At 41.4% G+C, this 12,979-nt stretch overlaps 1 long non-coding RNA gene across 1 annotated transcript in view; it reads left to right on the forward strand.

Annotated features, from left to right (window-relative positions):
* Positions 1 to 12,460, forward strand: part of LOC149471128 (uncharacterized) — a 33,432-nt gene extending 20,972 nt beyond the window's left edge. Inside the window, exons 2-3 of the long non-coding RNA XR_016307487.1 lie at positions 7,673 to 7,694; positions 11,390 to 12,460. This is a non-coding gene — a long non-coding RNA (uncharacterized LOC149471128). The remainder of the gene's footprint in view (positions 1 to 7,672; positions 7,695 to 11,389) is intronic.
* The last annotated feature ends 519 nt before the right edge of the window (positions 12,461 to 12,979 follow it).

Raw genomic sequence — 12,979 nt, forward strand, 5'->3', positions numbered from 1 at the left:
TGGGATCCAAAGTCGAATGACAAGTTGCCCCCCCATGTTTCCCAATGGGTACCATTCATATCTGTACAACTTCAAAGTATTTCCTGCACTACTTTGGTCCGACTTTCATGCCATAGACCTCAATGTAAACCCTCCAAAGTTGCATGAAAGTTGCACCTGAATGTTGTACATGCGACTTGTGTGCGACTTTGTACAGCATAAACAGTTATCCTTGGTCAAAGCCAAAGTCGCATTAATGTCGCAATGAAAATCGCACAATTTTGAAGTCACACAAGTGTGAATGGAGCCTTCAGTTCTGGATCATTCTACGTGGTTTTCAACCAATTGGGGGGGTTAGGAAATTGAATAGTGTTTGACCTGCAAGAATCCCAGAAATTGTCCGTTGTGTTCCTGAAACCAGGTTTACAGTACGTTTATTGGATAGGACTTTGTGGTCTTTGTTTGGACCTCTGATGGTATGTAACTAACAAATAGCAAATAGACCTTCCGTAATAACCTTTTATAACCGTGTTCAAGTATGATAAGCTACAATGTAAGCCACATAACTCCCACTTACAATTAAATAAGGTGGACTATTCTAAATTGGCCCTTCAAGGGACAGGCATGGTTCGTTCCCATGTAGTAAAATAAATATGGGGTTATAGGTTCCTTCTACACTTAAAGGGTTTGGAATCCAGATTATAACATTATTGTTCTGGATTTATATAGCGCCCACAGTTTGCTCAGAGCTTTACCAGATAAAGGGAGACAGTACAGCAACCATACAGTTCAATACAAGAGGGTTAGGAGGGCCCTGATCCTTGGAGCTTACAATCTAAGAAGGAGGGGCTGGTGGTACAAAAGGTAATAACTGTGGGGGATTAACTGAAATAGAAGATTCGGTTATTAGTTGAAGGCAGGATAGAGTTCTTTTTGAAGAGAGGTATTCAGAGATCGCCTAAAAGTGGGTGGATTAGGCGATAGTCGGATAGTTTGGGGGAGGCTCTGGAGAGGAGCATGGGAGGAGGAGATGAAGGAGCTATGTGATGCACAAGGCTCATAATGGAAACAAACTTTCTTTTACCTTCCCTGACTGAGGCAAATCTCCCTTCATTCTTGTTTCACATGCTGTCCCTCCCAGACAATACAGCTCACAGTGGGAGGATTTCAGTAAGGGTGCTTTCATACTTCAGTGTTTTATAGCTTGAAGCTCAAACTTAAAAAATCAATTGTTCTCTATGCTGTCTGTTCACACCTGATCCCAGGAACAAGCAACATAGAGAACAATTGATTTTTTAAGTCTGAGCTTTTTTGGAGCTTCAAACTACAAAATGCTGAAGTGTGAATGCAGCCTTACAGAGGAAGTGCTGTCCATGCAGAAAGCAGTGGGCAGGACTGGGAGTGGGCTCATTGACAAGCTATAGTCTGCAGCAAAGTCTGCTGTGACAATGCTGGTAGTCACGCCCCATGCAAAAATTTTTCATCCCAATGTGGTACAAGCAGACACAGCCTATATGAGAGTGGAAACTCTACTCTGAATTCAGGAGCTGTGTAGTCATCACACAAAGCTGCATTAAGCGCCATTAAACCCAAATCCTTAGCTGTGGTGGCTGCATTAGTTTTTTTTTTCTCTGTTTGCACTTGGTGATATGGCCAATCACATAAATTTATGTATTAGTGTCCCCCCCCCCCCATCCAAATGAATAGGCTCAGACACAGCATTGTCAGACTGTGGGAAGGGGAGTGTTTAAATGGATTATCAGATTTAAAAATACTAACAAATTGAAGCCAAGTTCCAGCTCATGCTTTATAATCGGGTGCAGCAAACAAGTTTTTTTTTTTTTTTTTTTTTTTTTCTTTTAGAATACAGGTTTTACATAAATGAAAGCTGATCATTGCAAGCACCCCTGCCAGTGTTAAGTGGTTTGTCTCATTTCTGTAAACTGATACATCTGAAGAGAGCTTATTCTTTTAAAAACAGACCTACTGGCCAGATTAACAGGTAAATAAAGCCTAGAAAAGAAAGAAAATGACTGCAGCCAGCAAATGTAAGAATTGGTAAACTGCAATATAATAAAAGTTTGATTTTATGTTTAGCACCACTTTAGGTGGAGTTCACTGGCAGGCTCAACAGGTATTGTGGGGCTTTGCAGGGGGATGAAGAAAAAACTGTAAGTGCAGATGTACCTATAGACAAATTCTGCAGCACATTTTGTTTTGAGGCTGTAGTTCTACTTCAATCATATGGATTGTAATCTCTTATAAGAATTTGTCATCTTTACATACTATTAATAAATGCTACCATTTTTTTTTATTAAATCCTCAATTCTGTTTCTTGGGCATTTAGTAGTCCATTATACTGAAATAATATCTTTATATTCGTTTATTATTGCAGCTTCTTTTCTCTCTTCTGGCAGAATCCAGCTATGTCACTTTGATGTGTTCTCTGGCTTATTTCAAACTGGATTAACCCGTGTGAGTTCTTAGCATGCCATTTGAGCAGTTACACAAACAAATGAGGCAGAGGAGAGGTGTTACTTAAATGGGGGTGCAGTTTGAGGCTGAGCATACCAGAGTTCATCCGTGCAACTGACACTTGAGGAAAGAATGTGCATTTTCTCAGTCTACAATGAGCTGCTGATGGATCGAAAACTGACACCTTCCTAGCAAGGATATGTATCCCTGTGCATGATTTTCACTGCCCTGACTGGGTGCAGTGATGTCTCTGGATGTCACGGGAAGATTCACATCTTTTGCTTTGCTTATGTATTTTAACCAGCTATGTGTATTTGTTTTTTTTTACATTTCTTGTTCATCTGTTTGCATTCACTAACATAATTACTGTCAATGACCCTTTGACCTGTTCCTGTTACACCTCAGTGTTGCACCACCCCAATCTTGGATCCTCTTATTTCATATCACATCCAGATACCTCTATACTTTTGAGACTATACACACTCCTAATCACTGCATATTTGATTCCATAATGAAATCCACATGAGTACAGCGTATTTAGGTCACATCTCACACAAATATGGTTTGCATGCACTCTCCCACCAACTTCACTCAAGGCTTAACAATTGGAGTGGATTCAACTACAATCTTCCATCCAGAGCACACATGGCATGTAAGGCTACATCCACCACATCCACTTATGTCTTCATGTTTGCACCACCTGTTTTAGGATATCCCTGTTGTTGAACCTTTCCAGCTTTTCTTCACCCCTGCTTTTCCCTAAGCACCCATCTCCACTTATTAGCATCTTGATTTGTAGTAGATGCCGTTGCTCATCGCAAATAATGTGCAAAAGCTTTGGACTTACAGACTGAGGGAGGTTGTGTGTGTATTTATAAAATATAATTTTTTTTTTTTCATCATAATGAAAGTAATATTGCAATTCTCCTCCCCCCCAATCTACACTCGGTACCCCGGAATGACAAAGTGGAAACAGCTTTTGCAGACTCCACGCTGGTTTAATGTGTTTTGCACTAAGTAGAGGCTTCTGTCTAGCCATAAAACACAGATTGATGGAGGGCTGCAAAACACAGGATCTCTGAAGCTTAGTCAAAGTGACCATTGAGTTCATGTTCATGTCTCTCACTAAGGCACTTCTCCCCCAATTGCTCATTTTGGGCAGGCAACCAGCTCTTGAAGAGTCCTGGTTGTGCCAAACTTCTTTCATTAGAGAATTACGAAGGTCACTGTGCTCTTGAGGACCTTCAGTGCTGCAGAATTTGTTTTTTTTTTTTTTTTTTGTTCTGTAGCCTCCCTAGATCTGTGCCTTGCTGTAGTCATGTCTCTGAGCTTTGCAGCCAGTTCCTTTTTGACCTCATGGTTTTTGTTCTGACACAGTATGCATTGTCAGACATGAGGCCTTTTTATAGAGAGGCATGTGCCTTTCCAAATAATGTCCAATCAATTTACCATGGGTGGACTTCAGTCAAGGTGTAGAAACATCTCCGCAACGATTCAGAGACATTGAAGGCACCTGAGCTCATTTTAAAGTGTTTTTGCAAAGGGTCTGAATACTAATACCAATGTGATGTTTCAGTTTTCCCTTTTTTTTTTTTTTATATAAATTTTTCAAATATTTCTAAAATTCTGTTTTCACTTTGTCATTATGGGGTACTGAGTGTAGATTAACCAAAAAAAATTAAATAAATAAAATGAATTTAAACAACTGTAGTATCAGGCTGCAACATAACTAAATTGAAAAAAATGAAGGGGGTCTGAACACTTTCTGAATGCATTGTATATTTACACTCTCTGGAGTTCAGCCTCAAAGTATAGCAGTACCTCACCAAGCAAATGATCATAATATAAATACCAGCCATCTGCAGTGCTATTGAAATGAACAGATTACCAGTAGTTGGAGATCTAAATGTAGGTTAATTTGACTTGTGAACACAGGTTTGCCATATCAGCTGAGGCTTGCATACGGATTAGAAGTGTGCAATTAGCATCTATAGACTAACTTGAAATGAGATCCCAGAAGTGAAAGCAGAGAAAATAATTCCTTTCCATTGTGTGAATTTCTTTTGAGTACTGTAGTGATGGGTGCAGGTTAGGAAGTGAAAGCCAGAATGATGGTTTGTGTGGTAAATCAACAAACTTTAAAAAAGTTGTTTCTGCTAACTTCTATGTCACTTTTTAAAGGAGAATAGAAAATACATGGCTTTTCCTTATGCAGTAGGGTAAATCTTAGGTCTCATGTATACTGTTGCTCCTAAACCTTAGTTTAACAGCTCTTGGCGGTTTTTTGTTTTTTCAAAGCCCCTGAACTCAACCCAATAAATGCCTATGTGTCCTTGTACTACCAGAATTTAGGAGCAGCATAGTTTAGGGGCAGTTAAACGTTCCTCTCCTGAACGCAGAAGAATTGCATTCAGGAGAGGAACGTTTTGTCCAAAAAATGCTAAATGTGGCAAAAACATGTGTAAACGCATCTAAACTCTAGCTGCGTTTAGCGCTTGGGCGTTTATCCATGTCATTGGAAAATACTGTGGCCAGTCAAATGAATAAATTGTCCAAGCGCTAAGCGCAGTACCGTGTTTACACGTGTTTTTGGTGCTTTTAGCGTTTTTCTGCGTCCAGTTTAACATCTAGGGGAGTTCAGTGTGTTTGAGGGCTTAGATGATGCTAAATAGTGATTAGCTGTATGTTGCTTTCATTGTCTTCACAATGCTAGAAAAATTACACCTGAAAACTTTGTAAGGTAAGTTGGTAAATATTAGGCTTCTCACTGTTTTATAAAAACCAAAAAAAAAAGATAATTGCATGGGGTCACCCTGAAAAATCTGAGCTAATTGCAAAAAAGTGGTTGTGAACCTCTGAAACGCATAATGTATAAAGCATATCCCTCTATAGTATGTACTTGCCTCTATCTAAGGCACCTGGTACGATTTCTGTCCCCTCTCTCCTTCCTTCTCTATCTCAGTGAGACCCTTCTGATACCGACACCAGACAATCCTGGGAAAGGGGACACCTCACCCGTCTCCCCCCGCCCCCCCCCCCCCCCCTCAGCACACCAAAGGTGATTGATGGCCTCAGCTCTACATGTTACACTATGATACTATAGGGGGGTGCCCTTTCCCTTCATGCAGATTTCAGATTACACTCAGCTCCCTGCTCTAAGCTGCGCATTGTGGGACATCAGATCCCCACCCCCTGCCTTCTGGAGCACAGAAATGCTGTCTAAACTCTTCTTTTACAGGCTCTGGAGAAGAGGGCTACTGATACAGGTACAACTACAATGTAGGAGGATTTGTTTAATCTCTATATCACCTGAGGCTAGTCACTTTAGTGGATATATGTAAGGGTTTACAACTACTTCAATCATGCAAAAAAGTAACAACCATTTTACAATTGTAAATGATACACACACAAGAGAATAATTTGCATGTCATTCCACATTTCCTGGAGCTACTAAGCTGTGAGCACAGAGCAGACCTAGTGAGAACAAAGACCTATAGGTTAATTGTATTTTTTTCCTTTTGTAAGATTCTTGTGCTATAACGGATCTGAATATTGGGATGATCAGGCATAGTATGGGACAATAACTCACTGATGACAGATGTACTGCAGGTTTTAGATCTCAAACCCTTTTTTTTTTTTTTCATAATATGGGGAAAAGGATAGAACCTTTAGTCAGATATTTTTATTAGGGCGATATCTTTATTTCTTAGTGTCTGACCGCAAGTATAGGCCATTTTTCCAACAAGAGCACAGACAGCCATAAAGTAATTATAATGGAGGAAAGCAGGGTTAGAACATCTGATACTTTTTTTGTTGGTGTCTATGTTTAAGGAGATATCTTTACTTTTGTGACACCAGAATAGTAAGTGGGGGGAAGTAAAACAGAGTTACTAATCACTCTTCACTCTGTCCGAAACCAAACATTTTTTGAATTGACCTCTGCTTTGAAAATTCCAAAGCTAGATAAAATCATATATGTACAACCCATTTATTTTACCAAAAAATTTGAATGATCAGAAACTGTATAGAGCAGTGGTCTCTAAATGGCGGACCGAATTCCGGAACCAGACCGAGGGACATTCTCGTCCAGACTACAGCCACGCCACCGCCGGGTGCCCTCCCTCGGGACCCCCCGCTCAGCCACTGACACCATCCCCACAGCGGGCGGGGTGTGAGGAGCACCAGTTCGGGTCTGAGGGGCGGGAGCTGCCCAAGTCACCATGTCAACAAGTCGGTGACCGCCCGGCCCGCCAAAACATGAAAAGACCCCTGCCTCGAGCCGCAGACAGCGCAAGTCCCCACACGCCAACAAGCCAGGCAATCATTAGCTCCCGACCCCCAGTCCTGACCCTCAGCCCCCCACACCCGCCCACCGAGAGGACGACACCAGTAGCTTAGTGGGAGGCCCGGAAAAGGGCACCCAGCAGCAGCGGCACGACCGCGGTCCTAACAGTACCGCCCCTCGTGGGCGGGGCATGAGGAGCTGCAGATCGGGACCGAGGGGCAGGAGCCAGCAACCACCCAGCCAGTCAACCTGTAAAGACCTCCTTTGTCTGCAGCTCGAGGCAGAAAGCGGGAGCCCCCCCACACCAGCAAGCCAGGCAATCGCCCACCTGCCAACACAACAACCTAGGCAGCTTCCGCCCCCCACACCTAGCCCACCATGAGGAAGACACCGGTGGCAGGCCAGAGGCCCAGGAGAGGAAACCCCAGGATTAGTACCTCTGCCCTGCCTAAGGTACCAGGGGAAGGCTTGCATTAGAGGGGGGTGCTGTGTTGTAAAGGGGAAAAGAGGACACTGTGGGACTTCTTTAAAGAGGGGACTGTGATGTAGAGGGGACTACAGTGTGAAAGATCAGAATGTACCAGGGGACTGTGATGTGTTATATCGCTAACGAGATTTGGACCTCTGTTGGAAGGAAATTTTGCGGACCGGACCCCTGTAAATTTTTAATTCAAGACCCCTGGTATAGAGCATTATTGATTCTGCAGAGTTTCTCGACAAAAGCGCAGTGGTTGTTTGTGGCCACTTTTGGGAGTCACTAATATTTGTTGACAAGCTTAAAAACAAAACTGTTCTTTCTGTTGTGATTACGCTATCTGAAGTTACTGTAATTTTATCATATGCGTTTATTTGACAAAGAATAAAAAAACAAGCATCCATCATGTACTTAGTATGTGTGACTAACACTTTGTATCTGCTCCAATTTAACCACAGGTAGCCAGGCAGCATGTGGAAGGTAAGGGGAACCATTGCATGGAGTGTTACTTGAGGCTTCAGTTGCCTTGGGCTGAATGCTGTGTTTATGATGTACATACAGAACTTCTGTTTTCTTTCCCTTTTTATATTACTCTACATTATTCATAATACACCAGCATCTGCCTATTAGGCTTTCCTGTACCAGCTGTACAGTTTTCTCCATGGAACAAATTGCATGTTTTTTTTACAAACTCTGCCTTCTACAAAAGGATATGCAAACTCAAAATCGACTGCTAGTTTTTGTAGTTCGTTTGCCTTTCTGTATTCTAAGGCTACATGTACACTAAGTTCCCTTGAACGCCAAGTGTTTTTGCCACATTTTGCGTGGTTTTTTTTTTTTGGCCAAAAGTTTTCCTGAACGCAATTCTTCTGTGTTCAGGAGAAGGATGTTTAACTGCCCCTAAATGCTGCTGCTAAACTGATAAAAGCCTATATGTACCTGAGCACATAGGATTTTACTGAGTTGGGCTCACATTAGGAGCCAACAGTGTACACGAGGCCTAATGCTGGCCACAAATGGTACAATCTTGTTGATCTACAAATAAATATGAGGCCTATTTATAAATAAGCTTCACTAATTTTCATGTTTATAACTATTTCAAAGCAGCAATTGCATTTTTCTGCACTTACTGCATTTATTGCAATATTTCCTCCTCCCTCTTCTCTGCCGCTTACTGGCACAGGGAATCACAAGACTAGACTGGAGTTGGCTTAAAATAGATAGTCAGCCACCATATGTGCAAGTTCTCCCACTTAAAAAGTTGAGAGAGGCCTGTAATTGGCATCATAGGTAGACCTCAACTATGAGAGACAAAATGAGAAAAAAAATCCAGACAATCACATTGGCTAATTGGAAAGAATTTAAAGTTCATCTCAATACTTTGTTATATATCCTTTGTTGGCAATGACAGAGGTCAAACGTTTCCTGTAAGTCTTCACAAGGTTGGCACACACTGTTGCTGGTATGTTGGCCCATTCCTCCATGCAGATCTCCTCTAGAGCAGTGATGTTTTGGGGCTGTCACTGGGCAACACGGACTTTCAACTCCCTCCAAAGGTTTTCTATGGGGTTGAGATCTGGAGACTGGCTAGGCCACTCCAGGACCTTGAAATGCTTCTTACGAAGCCACTCCTTCGTTGCCCGGGCAGTATGTTTGGGATCATTGTCATGTTGGAAGACCCAGCCACATTTCATCTTCAATGCCCTTGCTGATGGAAGGAGGTTTGCACTCAAAATTTCACGATACATGGCCCCATTCATTCTGTCCTGTACATGGATCAGTCGTCCTAGTCCCTTTGCGGAGAAACAGCCCCAAAGCATGATGTTGCCACCCCCATGCTTCACAGTAGGTATGGTGTTCTTTGGATGCAACTCTGCATTCTCTCTCCTCAAAACACGACGAGTTGTGTTTCTACCAAACAGTTCTATTTTGGCTTCATCTGACCATATGACATTCTCCCAATCCTCTTCTGGATCATCCAAATGCTCTCTAGCAAACTTCAGACAGGCCCGGACATGTACTGGCTTAAGCAGGGGGACACGTCTGGCACTGCAGGATCTGAGTCCCTGGTGGCGTAGTGTTAATGATGGTAGCCTTTGTTACGTTGGTCCCAACTCTCTGCAGGTCATTCACTAAGTCCCCCCGTGTGGTCCTGGGATTTTTGCTCACCGTTCTTGTGATCATTTTGATCCCATGGGGTGAGATCTTGCGTGGAGCCCCAGATCGAAGGAGATTATCAGTGGTCTTGTATGTCTTCTATTTTCTAATTATTGCTCCCACAGTTGATTTGTTCACACCAAGCTGCTTGCCTAGTGCAGATTCAGTCTTCCCAGCCTGGTGCAGGTCTACAATCTTGTTTCTGGTGTCCTTCGACAGCTCTTTGGTCTTAACCATAGTGGAGTTTGGAGTGTGACTGTTTGAACTTGTTATCAGTATAAAAGACACCTGTCCACATCCTCAAACAGGGGCCATTGATACAGGTAATGAGTGCAGGACAGAGGAGCCTCTTAAAGAAGAAGGTACAGGTCTGTGAGAGCCCGAAATCTTGCTTGTTTGTAGGTGACCAAATACTTGTTTTCCAGCATAATTTGCAAATAAATTCTTTCCAAATCAGCCAATGCGATTGTCTGGATTTTTTTTCTCATTATGTCTCTCATAGTTGAGGTCTACCTATGATGCCAATTACAAGCCTCTCTCATCTTTTTAAGTGGGAGAACTTGCACAATTGGTGGCTGACTAAATACTTTTTTGCCCCACTGTGTGTGTATGTGTATGTGTGTGTGTGTATATATATATATATATATATATATATATATATATATATATATATATATATATATATAAATATAAAAAAAAATTTTTCTTCTTTCAGGTTAAGGAGCATGGTTGAAAGGTCACTTCAGGAGCTCATTTACACTAGCTTTATAACATGGCATTGGACACGCTTTTTTTTAAAGCAGTCTGAACTCCAACGCAACTATCCCTAAATAAAATGGTTCGCTTACAGTCTTGTGTACACGTTGCGTTTGCTTCAAAAATTAAACCACACCATCTTTTTCCAGAGCAGCCTGTATTTCTTTTGAGGTTGCCTGTGGGTTTTTCTTTGAATCCCGGACAATTCTTCTGTCAGTTGCGGCTGCAATCTTTCTTGGTCTACCTGACCATAGCTTGGTATCAAGAGATCCCCGAACTTTCCACTTCTTAAGTGATTTAACAGTACTGATTGGCATATTCAAGGCTTTGGGCATCTTGTTATGTCCTTTTCCATCTTTATAAAGTTCCATTACCTTGTTACGCAGGACTTTTGACAAATCTTTTCTGATCCCCATTGCTCAGTATCTAGCCTAGTTAGTGCTTCCATGTAAGAGCTAACAAACTCATTGACTATTTATACACTGACACTAATTGCAATTTAAAAAGCCACAGATGTGGGACATTAACCTCTAACTGGCATTTTAACCCGTGTGTGTCACCTTGTGTGTCTGTACCAAGGCCAAACATTCCAGGATATGTAAAATTTTGATCATGCCCATTTTGGTGATTTCTGTTTATTATGATTTAAAAAGGAGCCAAACAACTATTTGATAAGAAATGGCTTCATATGCTCATCATCCTTCAATAAAAGAGCATTTTTTGGCATGATGAGTCATATTTTCAATATCAATGCCAAGATTTCACAATTTCTGCCAGGGTATGTAAACTTTTGAGCACAACTGTAGCTATATAAATCTATATTTACATACAGAAAAGGCTAATATCGAACTGCAGCATATAATATAGAACACATAATATGTGCCTCCTGGATCATGCCGATTCTAATGCAGCTTTTTCAGCCATCTTGACTCATAACTTACCAAATCTGCTTCTGTTGTATGTTTCATTGTTAATGTGTATGCTTTGCAATTTGTGTCTTTAAAAGGAAATGGCTTTTTATTATGCCAGATACAGTGGGAAAAATAATTATTTGATTCCCTGCAGATTTTGTAGGTTTGCCCACTTACAAAGAAATTAAGGGTCTATAATTATTATCATAGGTCTATTTTAAATGATAGAGACATATCAACCAAAAATCCAGAAAAAACACATGATACAAATGTTCTAAATTGAGTTGCAGTTCAGTGAGTAAAATAAGTATTTCATCCCCTATTAACCAACTATAATTCTGGCTCCCACAGACTTGCTATGTGCTCATGTGGTACACAGATTAGCCCTGTCATTTTAAGAAGATGCTCCTAATGACAACTTAAGTGTATAGAAGATACCTGTCCACAGAATCTCATTCTTCCTCTCCATAATGGGCAAGACCAAAGGGTTGTCAGAGGACGCCAGGGAAAAGATTGTAGACCTGCCAAGGCTAGAATGGGCTACACGACCATCAGCAAGAAGCTTGGTGAGAAGAAAACTGTTGGGAGTGATTATTCGCAAATGGAAGAAATACAAAATAACCATCAATCTCCCTTGGTGTGGAGCTTCATGCAAAATTTCACCTCATGGGGTAAGGATGAACATGAGAAAAGTTAGGGATCAGCCCATAACTACATGGGAGGAGCTTGCAAATGATCTCAAGGCAGTTGGGACCACAGTCCACCAAGCAAAACCATTGGTAACACAAGGATTGAAATCCTGAAGCGCCTGCTAGATCCACGCCCGTCTGAAGTTTGCCAGTGAACATCTAAATTATTCAGAGAAGGATTGGGAGAAAGTGCTGTGGTCATATGAGACCAAAATTGAGCTCTTTGGAATTAACTTGACTCGCCATGTTTGGAGGATGAAAAATGCTGACTGATCCTAAGAACACCATCCCTACAGTCAAGCACGGAGGTGCAAACATTATGCTTTGGGGCTATTTCCCAGCTAGAGATGTTTTGTCTGGACTTTTGGTTTGATATTCTGACTGAGTCATAGTCTATTCCAAAGAGACTGGTCTTGTGCGGGGTGGATCGACAGGTCGAATAAGTATATCTTCGCTGTCCTCTCCCCTAGAACAAAACAAGCAGTTAACATATGCAGTGCAGACACCACCCCACTGAATGGGGAAAAAAAATTTGAGTTCTGCTTAAACATGAACCAATGCCATTCCCCATGCTAGCCCATCTAACGGTACCTGTAAATAGAGACTGTTGCAAGCTCTTTCGTCCCTTTTCATAAAAATTGCAGCTATCCTGTACATATGTGTTTTGCGCTGTAATATAATAGCTTGTTCTCAAAATTGTATGTTAGTGCAAATAAAAAAAGTATCACGGACAGTACTGAATTGTCTCTGTAATATAAAACATATTAACAGTCATTTAGTATAGTATGGCTCTCTAACCTCACTGAATAAACATAGATGTTGCTGTGAATAGTAGATTTTCCTCTTATCTTTTTTGTGAGTGGTTACAAATGTTCTGATGTATATTGCAGGCTGGCACTCCATGAATGCAGTCTTTGAGACAAGTGTGTGGCTTAAGATTGTGGTCTTGTTATTGGTGCGAATGGGGCTTGTTTATCTCTTGACCTGTTGGCGTTCCTCAAGCTGGAATTTACATTTCGTCATCTTACACCCAGGCTCTTTCTGAGGGCTGAAGGCTAACAGTGTGTCAGGAATGCTTGCAATGCCAAGGCCTTCTCCACGGCCTGTCTTTGATTTGCACCCTGATGGCATTTTAGGAGGAGGCTACTCTTGCAACAGATGGATTGCTTCCTTTTAATAAAACATTTTTTTTCACAAATATTCAGGGAGTGGAAGTTTCCTAACCTTGAATTATCGGGCATCCTTAAGTCTT

This window comes from Staurois parvus, unplaced genomic scaffold, assembly GCF_062004578.1.
Source record: "Staurois parvus isolate SC_StPar_1 unplaced genomic scaffold, SC_StPar_1.0 ptg000029l, whole genome shotgun sequence".
Lineage (NCBI taxonomy): Eukaryota > Metazoa > Chordata > Amphibia > Anura > Ranidae > Staurois > Staurois parvus.